Genomic DNA, 14,812 nt, shown 5'->3' on the forward strand with positions numbered 1-14,812 from the left:
ATTGTTCCTAATAATATGCAGAGATGATTAGTAGAATGTTATACAACACTGCAATAATGTACAGTTATATTGAATAGCCTATGAATTCTAAAAAATGCAAGTTTAATATTTTATTAAAAAGCCACATCTTCAGTCATTTAAATATATTTCAATATTAATCTTCTTCTTCATCATCATTTCCCAAGTTATTTTACTATTTCATCTACATTCCCTACTATTAGACTCCCCCCAGCAGAGACTATGGGTTCACTGAGTCTTGTTCTTTGTTGTGCCAATGTAAAATAAACAAACTCATTTTTTTTTTAACTACAACCCCCCCCCCCATTGTTCCCCTATGTGTGTTGCTAAATTTTCTCTTGCTGATTTCACTCCCCATACGGTGATGACATGGCTAGGTGGCAGAGCATATGCTTTACCTGCAGAAAGTCCCCAGTGCAATCCTTGGCATCTCTGGTTTACAAAAGGGAGCATGGAGTAGGTGATCATGAGGGCAGGATTTGGGAGGGGGGACTCCTGCATGAGAGCGTGGAGAGCAAGGGTGGGTGAACCTGCCAATTGTGGTCTGCATGCCCAGGCGTCTCCCCACCCTACGGTCTGCCAAAATTCCATGAATAATGAGACATGACACTAGTGTTTGGGTCAAATCAGACCACAACTTTTATTGACCACAGATGTAAGACATTTGGCATAGGCATTGGGGCCTCCGTCATTGGATTGCGAAAGGCAGGGGGAGTCCTGGCCTGCAATGGTATCACCAGGAAGGGTGAACGGACTTCTCCCAGTTTCTTACTTTCCAGATTTCTAGATTAGTTTGCATTTTTTCAAGTTCTCATGAAAACACATCAGCATTTAAGTGCAAATTTCTCCTTCTATGCACATTTTAAATGTAATCTGCTCTAATATACATATTTTGCAAAGCAAATTTGCCTAATATCATGTCTTTTTTCCATTATATTTTATGTGCACTTTAGCCTAATATAATGTATTTCTGTACACAGAATTTGGAGAAGTGTGAGTTGGAAAGGCTGGCTGTGTTTTGGTTCCCATTGTTTTGGAAAGTGTGAATTAGATAGGTTTAAATGCAGAGTGGGTAGCTTTGTCTTTAAATGTGAACTGACTCCAATTTATCCCTCATCCCTAGCGGAGTGTTCCATCCAATTCTGGTGTAGCCTATGCACAGGTACGCTGACCAGCCATAAGACACATGGGTGTCCCTTTCTAGCTCTGCATTATCTTTTTGAGTTGGAACATATTATTTCATCCTTGTATCATTTAACAAACTCATAATATAAATCGTAGAAATCTTATGCTCTGATTTTGATAGGTCAAAGTCATTTATTTTGAACTTGGCTATTTATTTTTTGTCCACTGTAGGCAATTTTTTCTTATAAATTCCTTGTGTAATCTTCCTACCTTCCTTCCTTCCTTCCTTCCTTTTCCTCTCTTTCTTCCTCGCTCCTTGTGCGTCCCTTGATTCCATGCATGTCAGATTTGCCCATATGAATCAGACTCGCATATTAAATCAGCATTGAAAAAACCAAACAACAATAACAGTGATGCACAATTTTAGCAATGTTTTCCAGAAATAACTGAAATGTGGCTGAGACAGTGTTCAAAATAAAATGGAAACTGTGCAAGTTACACAGACATATTTTTTTTCAGGCCGAGAAATAAATACAGCCATGGATAACAAAAGGTCTCACAAAGAAGCACATAATGATTTTACATTTCACGCTGGGACATAATCCAGCATGATCGTAACTCAGAGAGGGAGAGAGACGTCTTGCTCATTCCCAAATCTTCACAAGTAACATTGAATTATATTCATTTTATTTCAGGAAAGGAACCCGACTTTAACAAGCTTATGGTACAGAAGGAAAGGCTGAATGAATCTTGAAACAGGGAGCCCAAGACAGTAGCAGGTCTTTTTCAGGTGAGTCACATGTTTCTATAGTTTATCAGAATTTCAAAATGTACCCTTAGAAATGATCTATAACAGCCTAGAATAAATGACATGGGGCTTCAGGCTCATCATTATTACGACTACTGTTTAGGGAGTTAAGTTCACCTTAGAACTTACATACCTGGGGTACTAATTTTGTCTGTCCAGGTGGCTATTATATTCCAGGGGAGCATTCAGGTTGTGCAGTTCCACTCCCAATCCCATGCTGAAGTGGTCCAGCACAAAAGCTGTGGCGTTTCTATGGAAAATCAAAGGAAACCAAGATAAGCACAGTGACAATTTGCAGAGTTGGGAACAACATAATCCAATCAATAATTTCACATCTGTAGTGGGAAAGGAAACCTTGGTTTCGACTGAGCTCTAAGCAATCAAATCAAACTTGCTGATAAATTCTAATTCAACAGTTTTTGCCGTAGACACTCCCTTTGAAATATTTTTTGTTGGAATTTGATGACTCTGAGGCCAACTGCAGAGTATCCTGGGTGACTGAAATTTTATCCCTCTGGATTCTGAATGTTGCCATTTTTTATGTCTAAATTGGGTCCATTTTATGCCCTTGCATGGAGATTGGCCCTGTTTGTGGTATAGGAGGAGGTCAGTAGGCCATGAAATCTCAGTGACTCAGGAGAAAGTATTTCTTTTTAATTACATGGACTCTCTTTATACAGTTAATATGTGAAGGTGACTCACATCACGAAAACATGGTACCAGTGTTCCTGCCTCAAATCTGCAACATTGGCTCTGGTTTTGGAATTACAGAAAAAAAATTCTAAGGGACTTTTACCTAGTCCAACCCCTATAGCAGGGATGGGGAATCTCAGGCCCCAGGTTGTTTGTGGCCCTCTAGGCTTCTCTATCTGGCCCTCAGAACTCTTCCCAGGCCACACCCCTCACTGGCCCTGCTTCACATCCCAAGTTTTTCCTTGGCTTGAACTCTGGTAATGCCTCTTGCAAGTCAAGATGGTGACTAGAGAGGGGTGTGCTTGTGTATGCCGTAGGTAAAATGTACACGTGTTGCTCCACCCACTTTTGCCTCTAGCCCCACCCACCACTGGCATGTGGCTCTGGGAAGTTTTCCCAAAGGGAATGTGGCCCTTGAGCTGAAAAGGACCTCATCTCTGAGATATGGGAAACACCCAATAGATGTCTGCCTCCTTTCTCTTTGAAGTCTTCCAGCAAGGGAAGGTCCTTCAGGCAACACCAGAGAGCAAGGCTTTGGATGAAGGTGCACTATGATGATGTCACAATGACATGGAGAGAAACCATTGTGGGGATGCCATTTTCAGTGGCCTCCCTGTGTTGCCCCAAGTTTGTAGATCTTACTCGGGCAGGGAATGATGCTTGGCTCCTGCGTTTTCTCGGGCTTTTGAATGCATTTTTTTTAAAGCTTTCGGTTGTAGTATTTCATCTCTTATTGCTTGTGAATTGTATTTTAAGATATGTGGTTTTCATTAGCCAATCTGACCCTCAGGGGAAAGTGCCTTGCATTTTACAGGATTGTATTCTGCACAGAGAAAGGTAGCTCACGGACATTGGGTGCTTATTCTTTCCTTTGCTCTCCGTACAGAACGTGCGAGGTTATGATTTCCAGCCTCTGCCAGTGAAGGAAACCAGGCCATGTGTGAAAGAACAAATCTTGCTCGCTGTTAGCATTTGACCTTTTAGAAAACTGATTTCCCCAATTTCCTGATCCAGGCATTGAGGAAGTCTTACCAAGGGAACATTCACAGAGTATTCGGGGAGGAAAGAAAAAAAAAAAGAATCATTAATAATTCAAATTGCCTGAATTAAGGCAGCAGGTCCATTCTTTATGCAGTGTTTGAATTAGTATAATCTTATTTCCTTTATTTCCTGTGCAACCTTTTATTAAATCCCATTTTGTCACTGCACAGCATTAGGTCTCCTCCCTCCCACCACTCTCTGAAAGAGGAGATATGGTAGGTGGAAGAGCTTCCAAAATACTCCTCATCCAAATTTCTCCCCAGATAAATTGCTTATTTTAACATTTACCGTTCCTCAACAAGTCCAGTGTAGCTAACAATATAATTTAAAACAATAGCTCAACAGGGTTTTTTTTAAAAAAAGATTGACAACAGCAATAAAGCAGACAAAAATGAAGCTTTATTCAAAGCACACCCATTGAAATTAATGGAGTTTACCTAGTCATATCCATTAATTTCTATGGGTCTATCCCGAATAAACTCTGTTGAATACCACCCTATGGTTCCAAGGCAGGAATAGGGAACCTCCAGGTGGGGGGTTGAATGTGGCCCTCCAGGCCTCAATATCTGGCCCTTAGAACTCTCCCCAGACCACACTGCCTCTCTAGCAAACACACTCTTTACTGGCCGCTGCTTTGTACCATCCTTGATTGCTTATGCCTTTGAACATAGTGCCTTTGAACATAGGTTTGCTCACAAGGTGATGCTGTCCTTGGGCTGAAAAGGTTTCCACCCTCACCCTCCTTGAACAAATGATTAAAATGAACACCCATCAACACTCACCCACCCCCCAGTCCTCAAATCAGTCATTAACCCACCCTACGTGCACTTAGGTTGTCAAAAGGTACTTGCCTTCTGCCTCCAGAACATGCTATTAGGGCAGCCTCAGCCACCTTATCCTCCAAGTTTGCCCTTCAAATATTGATTTGCCTTCGTTGCTCACACCTTAATTACATTGATCTCGTTTGCACATACTTGTCATTCAAACTGCTTAGCAATTAGAGGAGGGTGACTAAGGAAGGTATTCATTTACATGCAGCCAGGTAACGCTTTTATTTAATAAAGTTTTCAATCTTCGAATGTGTTTTAATATGGCATTGCATGCTTTCCCCTTCAAATTGTATGTTGCTTTGAGGCCAAAAAAAAAGAAATAAAAACGCAGCAAGCAACTATAAATAAATAAAGTAAGTAAGGTCTATTCATGGAGGAGAGGTCCATTGATGCCTATTAGCCAAAATGCCTATGCTCTGACTCCACAGTTAGAGGCAGCCATGGTTCCAAATACCGTACCTGTTGCTGGAAACCACTGGAGGAGAGAGCGCTCTTGTGGTCAAATCCTGCTTGCAGGTTTCCCACAAACATCTGGTTTGTCAGTGTGAGAATGGGATGCTGGACTAGATAGGCCATTGAACCGATCTAGCAGCCTCTTCTTCATGTGTTGTTAATGTTCTTGTGTTCTTAAGGTAGATGTAATCTGTCTCCCAGCCTCATCTCTGTCTCCCAGCCTTTGAATACCAATTGCTGGAGAATAGCGTGGGAGAGGGGGAAATTGGGACCATGCCCTGATTGTGGGCTTCTGATTGGCATCTGCTTGGCCACAGTGTGAAATAAGGTGCTGGGCTAGATAGGCTTTTGTTCTGATCCAGCAGGCAACAAAAGAAGTGCCCTGGAGGATCAGACCCAAGGTGCAAGCATAAATAGAGGGTGCCTCTGGGGAGTTTCCATGCAGGCCATGAAGACAGCCCTTCCTCCCTTACGTGGTCCCAAGGTGTTTTAAATCTAAACTGACACAGAGAAAGGAAAAGGAATGGAGGAGGAGAAGACAGGAGAAGAACATGGATTTTTAAAATTACAGTAACACATATTTTGGCTTGAATACAGCAGGGAGTGGAGAATATGGGAACCTGCGGTGGGGATGACCTACCTCACAGGACTATGACTATGAGATAACATATGTGAAATACCTTGAACCATCAAAAGTCCCATTATAATAATATAATATAATATAATATAATATAATATAATATAATATAATATAATATAATATAATATAATATAATATAATATAATATAATATAATATAATATAATATTAATTTTAATTCTGCTTATTGGCTGAAATGGCTTCTAAGCGGTTTCCAAGTATAAAATGAATTAGAAAAAAATAGCCACACACATTTAAAATGCACAATAAAAATAATAATCAAAACATTAAAATGAAACACTCATAATTAAAATGTACATTAAACAAGCCAATCAAAACAGCATAATAGTTAAAACCGCAATTAAAACAATTTACAGAGGAGGTTCAAGTGGATCAGGGGAATGCTTGTCTAAAGAGGTGTGTCTTCAAGAACAAGCAGAATACCAATACTGATGGAGCCTCTCATATTTCAGCATGTTGAGCACCCCACAACACTGATGCTGTTAGTGAAAAAGCCCACCTTTGTGTTACCACAACCCAGTAATCACCAGGCTGTTGCAAAACTAACTAGGTTCCATCTGTTGATCCTTATGGCCCTACTGGGTAGTAGATGAGAAGGTGGTCTATTGCTACTTATTAGATCATACTTCTACAGTCAGCAACCATGTGGGATGAGGGCTACTTTACATTAGCACAATCCCCAGAAGCCTCTGAAACCACAGTCACAACTGTATGTGACGAAGATTGCTCAGGACAGATTTTTGATGGATAAGAGAATTCGTGAATAGGCATTAAACTGGCTGAAACTGGGCAAAAAGCGCTCCTAACTTTTATATATCAGGGTCTGCACAGTGGTGACTGATCAGGAAAGAGGTTTGGGGGTTGTGGTAGATCAGTCAATGAAAATACTGTGTTTGGCTGTGTTGAAAAAGGTGAATTCCATATTAGGGATCATTAGGAAAGGAATTAATAGTAAAACTACCAATATCATAATTCTGCTATATAAATCTATGGTTTTTTGAATACTATACGCAGTTCTGGTTGCCCCATGTAACACAAGCAATGCACAAAGGAGGGGGGGGCAGTGTTACTGCCAATAGTATTCCCACACATGTTTCTTATGAGGCAAGATATTACACACACACACCTTCAATATGTTTCCTATATTAAATTTGATTAATTAAGAAATAAAATTTATGCTTTTAACCGCCCCCTCTGAAATACCAGGTTTGAAAAAAAAGCAAAAAAAGCAATGTGCCTCATTCTAGAGAGCAAAGTGGAAAGAATCAGATGACTGTTTAAAGAAGCAAAGAGTCAACCATTCATAAGAGCTCACGGTTTCCATGCCAACACAGTTCCCTAGGGGATATCTAAGGAGAGAGAAATGCCGTGAAATTTCTAAAAAGCATGCTTAGCTTGGGAAGCCTTCTCCAGAAGGCTGTGTGTGTGTGTGTGTGTGTGTGTGTGTGTGTGTGTGTGTGTGTACACGCATCCCACCTGTCTCCCAAATTGATTTTGTAACGCCACGATTTGTATGTTAGTGTTCAGTCACTTTGTTCTTGTCATATCCCCCATCACCAGACCCTTAATCCTACCACCGTCTCCATAATATGCAAGAGCAGACGCCAAGGGTCAGGCTTCAGGGCAAACAAACTCTCCATGGAAAGTTATGAAAGAATATCTGAATGACTGCAGAGATATCACCTGGTGTATGATTTCATTTTACAGATTTATAAACCACTTCACAGCTTGAGGCCACCCAAGTGGTGCCTGATGTATCCAGACACAGAGATGTTGGTGTGTTTTACTATTAATTTTAATTATCTTTTAATATTTTTAACTGTTTTAACATTTCTTCTTAGAGGTCTGATGAAAATCATGCAGTATGAAATGTTGTTAAATAAAATAACTCACAGAAACATGTCCACAGCTCTGCATCCCGCAACCATACAAGCGAGATGAATCATCGCAGTCCAAGGGGCACATTCCAGCCAGATTAAAGCACTTGAGAAAAGTGACAGCAAGGCCAGTGAACAATCGAGACTCCCAGGGGCGAGGTAAAGAGGCCCGTGGTTGCATTTGGACCCCTGGGTCTGAAGTTCCCCACACCAGCTCTATAATCTCCTAGTGGCTCAAACAGGCTAATCCCCACCCCTCGCTCTCCCAATTTTTCTTTTCTCTCTGTCTTCAGGTTAATACTTTTGACATTCCATAGCTTAGCTGTCTCCACCATAGACTTTATTGCTGGGCTTGTTCTAGTCCACTTTATGGGGTTCTCTCCATGAATCGACACCCACATCTTCCATTATAGGAAATGATGATAATAAAACAGGACTAACAGATAGATACACATCTTTGACTGTCAGGTCTGTAGCTGGGTGCAATCCACTTGAAGCAGAATCTGCTGCCATCCCTAACAACCTACTCCTTTGGGTGCCTAAGGTGAGGGCCGCCACTTTGAGGTTTTTTGTTTACAATCAAGTGGTATATAATTTTTTTACGAAACGAAATAAATGAATAGGTGCTCGTTTTCTGATATGGAGATTTCTCAGCTGCTTCCTCAGCCGATCTGGCATTCCATTTTGTTAGGTCTGCATTGAAGATCCCCTCATTTCAGTATCCATTTGGAAAGTAGCACGTATGTGATTCAGCTGAACATCTTACCAGGTTTGTTTATTGCAGCTCTCTTGGAAATTAGAAGATTTAGTACATAAAGGGAAACACTGTGAAGTTTATTTCCCCTTCCTGGTGCTTTTTCAAACACTCTAGAGAGGTTTTTGAACATCCTTCAAAAAGCCATCGCAGCTGCAAAACTTACCAATCCTCTTGCATTCATCTAAATTAAGCAGAACTTTCCTCCCTGCTCACATAAAGGTTCTTTATTCACATTGGTCTTCTGTTGCTGGAAACAGTGAGATTATCATGTAGTCAATGAGATTTGGCTATGTAAACTGTGGTCAAACAAACCTAATTCAGAGCGAGGGCAAAATCTTTACTCTGCAACAGTTTTAATTGCCCTCTGTGGACAGTTTTGGGACCAGTTCTTTTTAACTTGATCATCGGTGATTTGAAGTTAGGAGAAAGCAGTAAGGTGGTCAAGTTTCTTGATAATCCCACAGTTTGAGGTGTGGTGTGTGTGTGTGTGTGTGTGTGTGTGTGAGAGAGAGAGAGAGAGAGAGAGAGAGAGAGAGAGAGAGAACTGATGCACATTGGGACAAAAGCTCTCAATTTCACATACACACCCTTGGAGTCTGAATTGGTGGTGACTGACCAGGAAAAGAATATTTTGGTTTTGGTCAATAAATTGATGAAAATGTTAACCCAGTATGCAGTTGTTGTTCAATATGCAAATTTCATGCTAGGTATCATAAGGGATGGAATTCCTTGGCTGAAATCTGATTGGCTCCACTCTTTAAAATAATGGTTTTTGATATGATGGGAATTCTATATGTGGTGTTATAGCAAAAACGGACCATTCACATTTATTTATTTTTATGATTTTATTAAATTTCCTGGCCATCATTAGATTTTACAGTGATGGAAAAATAAACTTGCATGTGTGAACCAGCTACAAATAAGCCCTTAGTCAGGCCTTTTACAGTGAGGGAATCTAATAGCTCTCTTCATGCATTGAGAGAGAATGCAGGCAGGCTGAAAGTGGAAGGGGGCCTTGCATCCAAGTCTCCTTCCAACACCCCTTTTCATGTAATATTTACATTACCCACCCACTTTTGCCTTTGGCCCCATTGACCACTAGCATGTTGGAAGGTTGCCCAATCAAGAATGTGGCCCTTAGGCTAAGCAAAATCCCCCACCTGGACTTTAGTCCAGATCCATGGAAATGGGTGTGAAGGGAATCCAGATCCCAAATGCAGGCTGGTCAATTTAATGCTGTTGAATATTAATAACAGAAAAAAACAAAAAATGGGGATTTGACACTTGTCAGTCATCCTAGCATTACCCAACCTAGTGCTCTCCTGCAGTTTCTGGACTGTAACTCCCATAATCCCTGGCCATTCGCCATGCTGGCTGAGGCAGATGGGAGCCAGATGTTCTACAACATCTTTAGGGCACCAGGTTGCTTATCCCTCCTTTGTCACCCATTGTTCAGGCAGCCCAGTTGACGGCGCCAGATTGGAACGGTAAATTCTGTTCCTGCCTCTTGCTAAAGCAGGAAACAAACATTGCCTTCTGGTATACATGTTAGAGCTGCCTTTTGGTAATAACGTGTCCAACTGCCTGAAAGCGGAAATTAGCCACCTGATTGAAAGCGTGCCTTATAAATATTAACTATGACTTGCCTCCTAAATATAGAAAGCATATTAAAGCATCTCGCTAATAAGCAGATGGCCTCTCTTTCCCACTTGCCATCATTATCCACTCCAGACCTCTGCTGTGACACTGAGGAGAGGAACTCATCACTTGACCTTTTTTCCTCTCTCCAATGGATTACTTGGGTAAATGCGGACAAGGTGTGGAGTCTTGTGTTTACAGCTGGTGCCTACCCCACCCCCGCCCCCCACAACCAAGTCTTGCATAGGTAGCTGCTTAATACCACTGGCCCACCTAGTTCAGCCTTGTCTACAGTGACTGGAAGAGGGTTCAGCAGTCCTAACAGGAGATGGTTGGCATTGAACCTGAGGCCTTCTGCATGCCAAACACATGTTCCACTTCTATAGCTCTATGCTTCCAAATAGGAAGAAAATGGGAGGCTGCCTCAAACAGAGTCAGACCATTGGCCCATGTAAATCAGGAGGGTCTGCACTGACTGCCAGCATCTCTCTAAGGTTTAAGACAATGGAGATCTCCAGTCCTACCTGAAGATGCTGGGTGCTGAATCAGGGACTGTCTCCTTGCAAAGCAGGTGCTCCGCCACATCTTCCTATCAAGATAGGGATATAGGAAGCTGCCTTATATTGGGTCAGACTGTTGGGCCATATAGATCTGTGTGGTCTACATTAACTGACAGGAGCTCTCCAGGGTTTCGGGTGGGGTCATTCCAGTCCCTAACTGGAAGGATTTAACCTGGGACCTTCTGCATGCAAAGCAGATGGTCTACCACTGAGCTAGGACTTTCCCCACTGAGCTACAGTGGGTTAAGCTGATCGCCAACAAAAGCAGCTCTGTATCATCATGCATATGATCCAAAGAAGGTTTTTTTCTTTTTCTTTTGCACAATACCTTGTCGATGCTTGCCTATGCATTTTTAGTTTGGGAAGGAAAAGTCATGAAGGAACCAAAGAAAGTGACAGCTGCATCAAATTGCTCAGGCTTAGGGCTCTGTGAAAACATTAAGAACAGAGGGATGGACACACACACACACACACACACAGAGAGAGAGAGAGAGAGACTGCCATTGAGAAATTGAGGATTCCTAAGGTATTGGTTCTGCTTTGGTATACGAGGTTAGTCAATTCAGAAATCCAAAATCCAGGAAGAAATTTCAGTGAGGACAATTTCAGAAGCATCCAAAAGGCGTGTTCAAAATGTAGCCTTCTGCAAAGAAAGGAATATGAAGTTCACAACAGATGGCAATGATAAAAGTGGCCTTTCTGACTTTAATTATGGTAGTTTCTGGTTTCAAAAATAATACTTTATACTGTGTCACCTTAATTCAGGATCACCCAATAACCTCTTTACTTTGATGCTTCAATGTAAGTTGTTATTATTGTTTGTTTTTATTTCATTTTTCACAATTTGTATTATGTTTGCTTATATTATAGTTAGCCTGCTTCACACTTCCTTCAGCAATTTGGGAACTGAAATGTAACTTCCCTTCAAAATTTGCTAACAAAAAAAGTGTCTACAAAAATGTGAATATCAGGGGAAAGTGTGCATGAAAATGCACATTTTAGTGAAAATAACATTATAATGGATCAAATTATAAACATTTCATGCCAAAGTGCATTTATTAGGGGAAATGGCATGCAAATAAATGTGCATATCAGGAAGCATGCACACTGAAATGCTAATAAATTTTCATGGTGACTTAAAAAATAATAATTCAGAAACTGATGCAAAAATCAGATGAAACTGGTCTTAAGATTGGATTAAGATTCCCTTAAGATTGGAAAAGTGAGAAGTTGCAAGATACCAAAACTGACAGATCCATCCATTCATAGTCATGGATTGTACTGGAGTGAGTGGGGCACAAACTGTCCAGGCCTAATCTAGGGATAATTAAGACAAGAGATGGTTGTTCGGTAACACAAACCATTTTCATTCTTCTCCCCCGTTGTCTCAACTTTTAAATCAGCTTGCATTCCAGCAGAGCTCCAGATTATGTTGTTCTTGTCGAGACTTTCCCCTGTCTCTCTGCTGGATGCTGAAAGCTTTTGATCAATATAGTGTAGAAATCTTCTGACTGACTCTGCCAAAAGCAGCCTGCAATGAGCACCGGTGACTGAAATATTTAACAGTTGAATCTTACCTATAAATCACTTGGAAAAGGTGGTGAAGAGATACATAAATACTTAACGATTGCTGGCAAACTGATGAGCTGGAATTGTAGCTGACGTCACTGAAAATTTGTTGCCACCACAATCTTCATTTATTTTCAAAGCCTCAATACCTAAGGAAATGGAGTGTTCTTTCCCTTTCATTAACTACTGGTGGCCTACAGCTAGAATAATAGAAAACTCAATATTGCCATGTCCAGGGTTGCGTGGCATTAAGAGAGATAGAGATCTAGAGTGGGGGTGGGGCAGAATCTATAAGGCTTGCCAGGGAACCATAAAAACCTCTAGAACAACTTTGCAAACTTGGTGCTCTCCAGATCTTTTGCAATCTGACTCCCACCAGTAAACCGCCATCCTAACCAGTACAGAGCTAAGGGACAAAGATGGATCCAGGAGCACCCGAAATTACATCCCTCCTCCTTTGGAGGGAGTGCAACCCTGACATTTATTATGACATAACCTTTCTAATTCTTTCTAACACTTGCTCCCCAATAAACCATTTAGTCTTTCAAAATTAAGCAGGAAGCAAGTTTAATATGCAATAGATCTTGCCCCCCCCCCCAGTTTATGTCACCATGTGGAGGCTCCATGAGAGGCCTTGCTGGATCAGACCAAGGGCCCATCTCGTCCATCATCCTTTTCTCACAGTGGTCAACGAGATGCTGATAAGAAACCCATAAGCAGGACAATGGCACCACAGCTCTCTTCCCAGCAACTGGTATTCAGAAACATTCTGCCTCCAACACCAGAGACAACCTTTGCTGTTCATAGCGATAGATAGCCTTATCCTCCAAAAATTTGTCGAGCCCCACATTTAAAGGCAACCATCTTGAAATAAATGCATTGAAATAAATATGGGAGGATTGGAGAATATTTCCCCGTAAAACATTCTACTGCAAAATGCCCCTAACGATACTAGCTTTTTTCACATCTCTGAGGGTGTGAGGCTAGCCTTTAAAGCATCATTTTTGTACAGGACTAGTAAAAAAAAGCACCCAACATTGCTGCATAATTAAGCCTTGATCAACAGCTTGCTTTTATAATGTTGCAGAAGGGATTGCCTCAGTTTATGGTTCACTTCACTGGGAATTTTTGCTTGCTGGACACATTTTGTGTTATTTTTAAGTGGTATTGGGGGGGGGGGGGAGGCAGGAGTGAAGAAGCAATGTTACAGTAGCCCCAAATAATGAAACAGTGAGGATCCTATTTTCCATCCTGTGCATAACCCAGATCCACAAATCCCTTGGCACCCACAGCTCGAATGGCAGGATTTTATGCAAAACTTCCAAGTGGCGTGCCAACATTGCCTTCTTAAGTATTAATAATCGGCATAGAGCTGGCACTGTTATTCTTTGCAATAGTAAAGACATTTAAGAAAAGGAACAGCTTGTGTTGCTAATTTTAAATACTTAGTCTGGGGAATGTTGATCTTAATTTTATTCCCAGTAAGAAAATATTACTGAGCAGGAAAGGAGCAGTCATAAGAAAGAGAAGGATATCACCTATGAATAAGCAAGACCCATCTCCCCTTTACAAAGGAAAAATAGCAAAATTGCTATTTTTGTTGAAAATTGCTGCATCCTGGAATGAATTCTCATTCACCTGTTTTTGCCCTGTGGCAAGATAATTCAAATGGGTATGTGGTCAGCAATGTTTAAGCCATACATGGAGTCTAGCTGAAAAGAGAGCGGTGCCCAATTTTTCCTTCGTTGCATCAGGATTGCATGGGATGAAATTCTATGTGTGTTTAAACCGTACCTGAAAATAAAATATAAAGTATTGGAGGCTTATTTCTTCTTTTCTTTCTTCACTGGAAGAAAAACCCAGAGCTGCTACAATAAGTCAACGCAATGAGATTCACTTCCCCAGCAGACTGCCCTGTGGGAAGGGCATATAATGTAGCATCACTACTCCCAAAAAATATTCTGCACTTTACATTTTTATAGTATGTAGACCCCACCTACTAGCCAAAGTTCACTTGGCATCTTGCAACAGATTGCAAATACATCAGAATAGACAAGAGTTACTAGGGTAGGGCTGCCATACATCTGGAATTTCCTGGAAATATCCTGGATTCATCCGTCAGAAATAGCATTCAGTCAGAATGTCCCAAAATTGGTAAAAATGTCCAGCTATGGCAACCCATATCTGAAGTGCTGCTTTTGGGGCAAGTTGCCTCAAAAACTTCCATTTTAGGGGGAAATTTTGCAAAAAAGAAGAAGCTTTGGCTCGGGTTGTAATTCAAGGCTTAGAGAAGACCAATAAGCCATGCTTGGAATGCTAGTACAGATTATAACTAGGCCAAATTCATATATTCCAATTCAAACTGGGTAATTCTGAAGCTTGGCAACAGTATTAGTTCGCAGCAGTTCAGCTCTCTTTCTGAGCTGGGTGAAACCCCAACTTTGGGGCTTCTTCTTTTTTCCAGCCTATAGGATGGAAAAGTCTCTTGACTACGCAACCTTGAATGACCTGTGGGGGTGTGGAGAAGCATCCTGCTGGCTGCACACTGGCTCTTTGGTCAAGCAGCCAAGCCCTGTGGCTGCCAAAGCAGACAGGAGGTGCTTGTGCACAGAATATCTCTGCCCCCTGAGAGTGGCTGTTTGCAGAGGCTGACCTCTCCCTCGCTACCTCACAAAGACATTTGGTGTGCGTCGGCCTAGCAGTGTTCGCTTATGGGCGATAAATGCCTGCATGATTTCCATAGCTGAGGTATATTCTGAGCGACTGTTTTTGGAACACCAGAA

General features: G+C 41.3%; 1 protein-coding gene and 1 long non-coding RNA gene across 3 annotated transcripts in view; both read left to right on the forward strand.

The window, feature by feature from the left end:
* The window catches only part of SMPD3 (sphingomyelin phosphodiesterase 3), a 251,449-nt gene that overhangs the window by 38,169 nt on the left and 198,468 nt on the right, over positions 1-14,812 (forward strand). For both annotated transcript variants that reach the window (XR_014158881.1, XM_081871572.1), the window contains exon 2: positions 1,839-1,933. The gene's annotated coding sequence lies outside the window, so the exon portion shown is untranslated. The remainder of the gene's footprint in view (positions 1-1,838; positions 1,934-14,812) is intronic.
* LOC309347251 overlaps positions 1-14,812 on the forward strand; it is a 154,812-nt gene that overhangs the window by 19,093 nt on the left and 120,907 nt on the right. The window lies entirely within an intron of this gene.

The sequence above is a fragment of the Podarcis erhardii genome (genome assembly GCF_964252035.2).
Source record: "Podarcis erhardii genome assembly, chromosome: 7".
Taxonomy (NCBI): domain Eukaryota; kingdom Metazoa; phylum Chordata; class Lepidosauria; order Squamata; family Lacertidae; genus Podarcis; species Podarcis erhardii.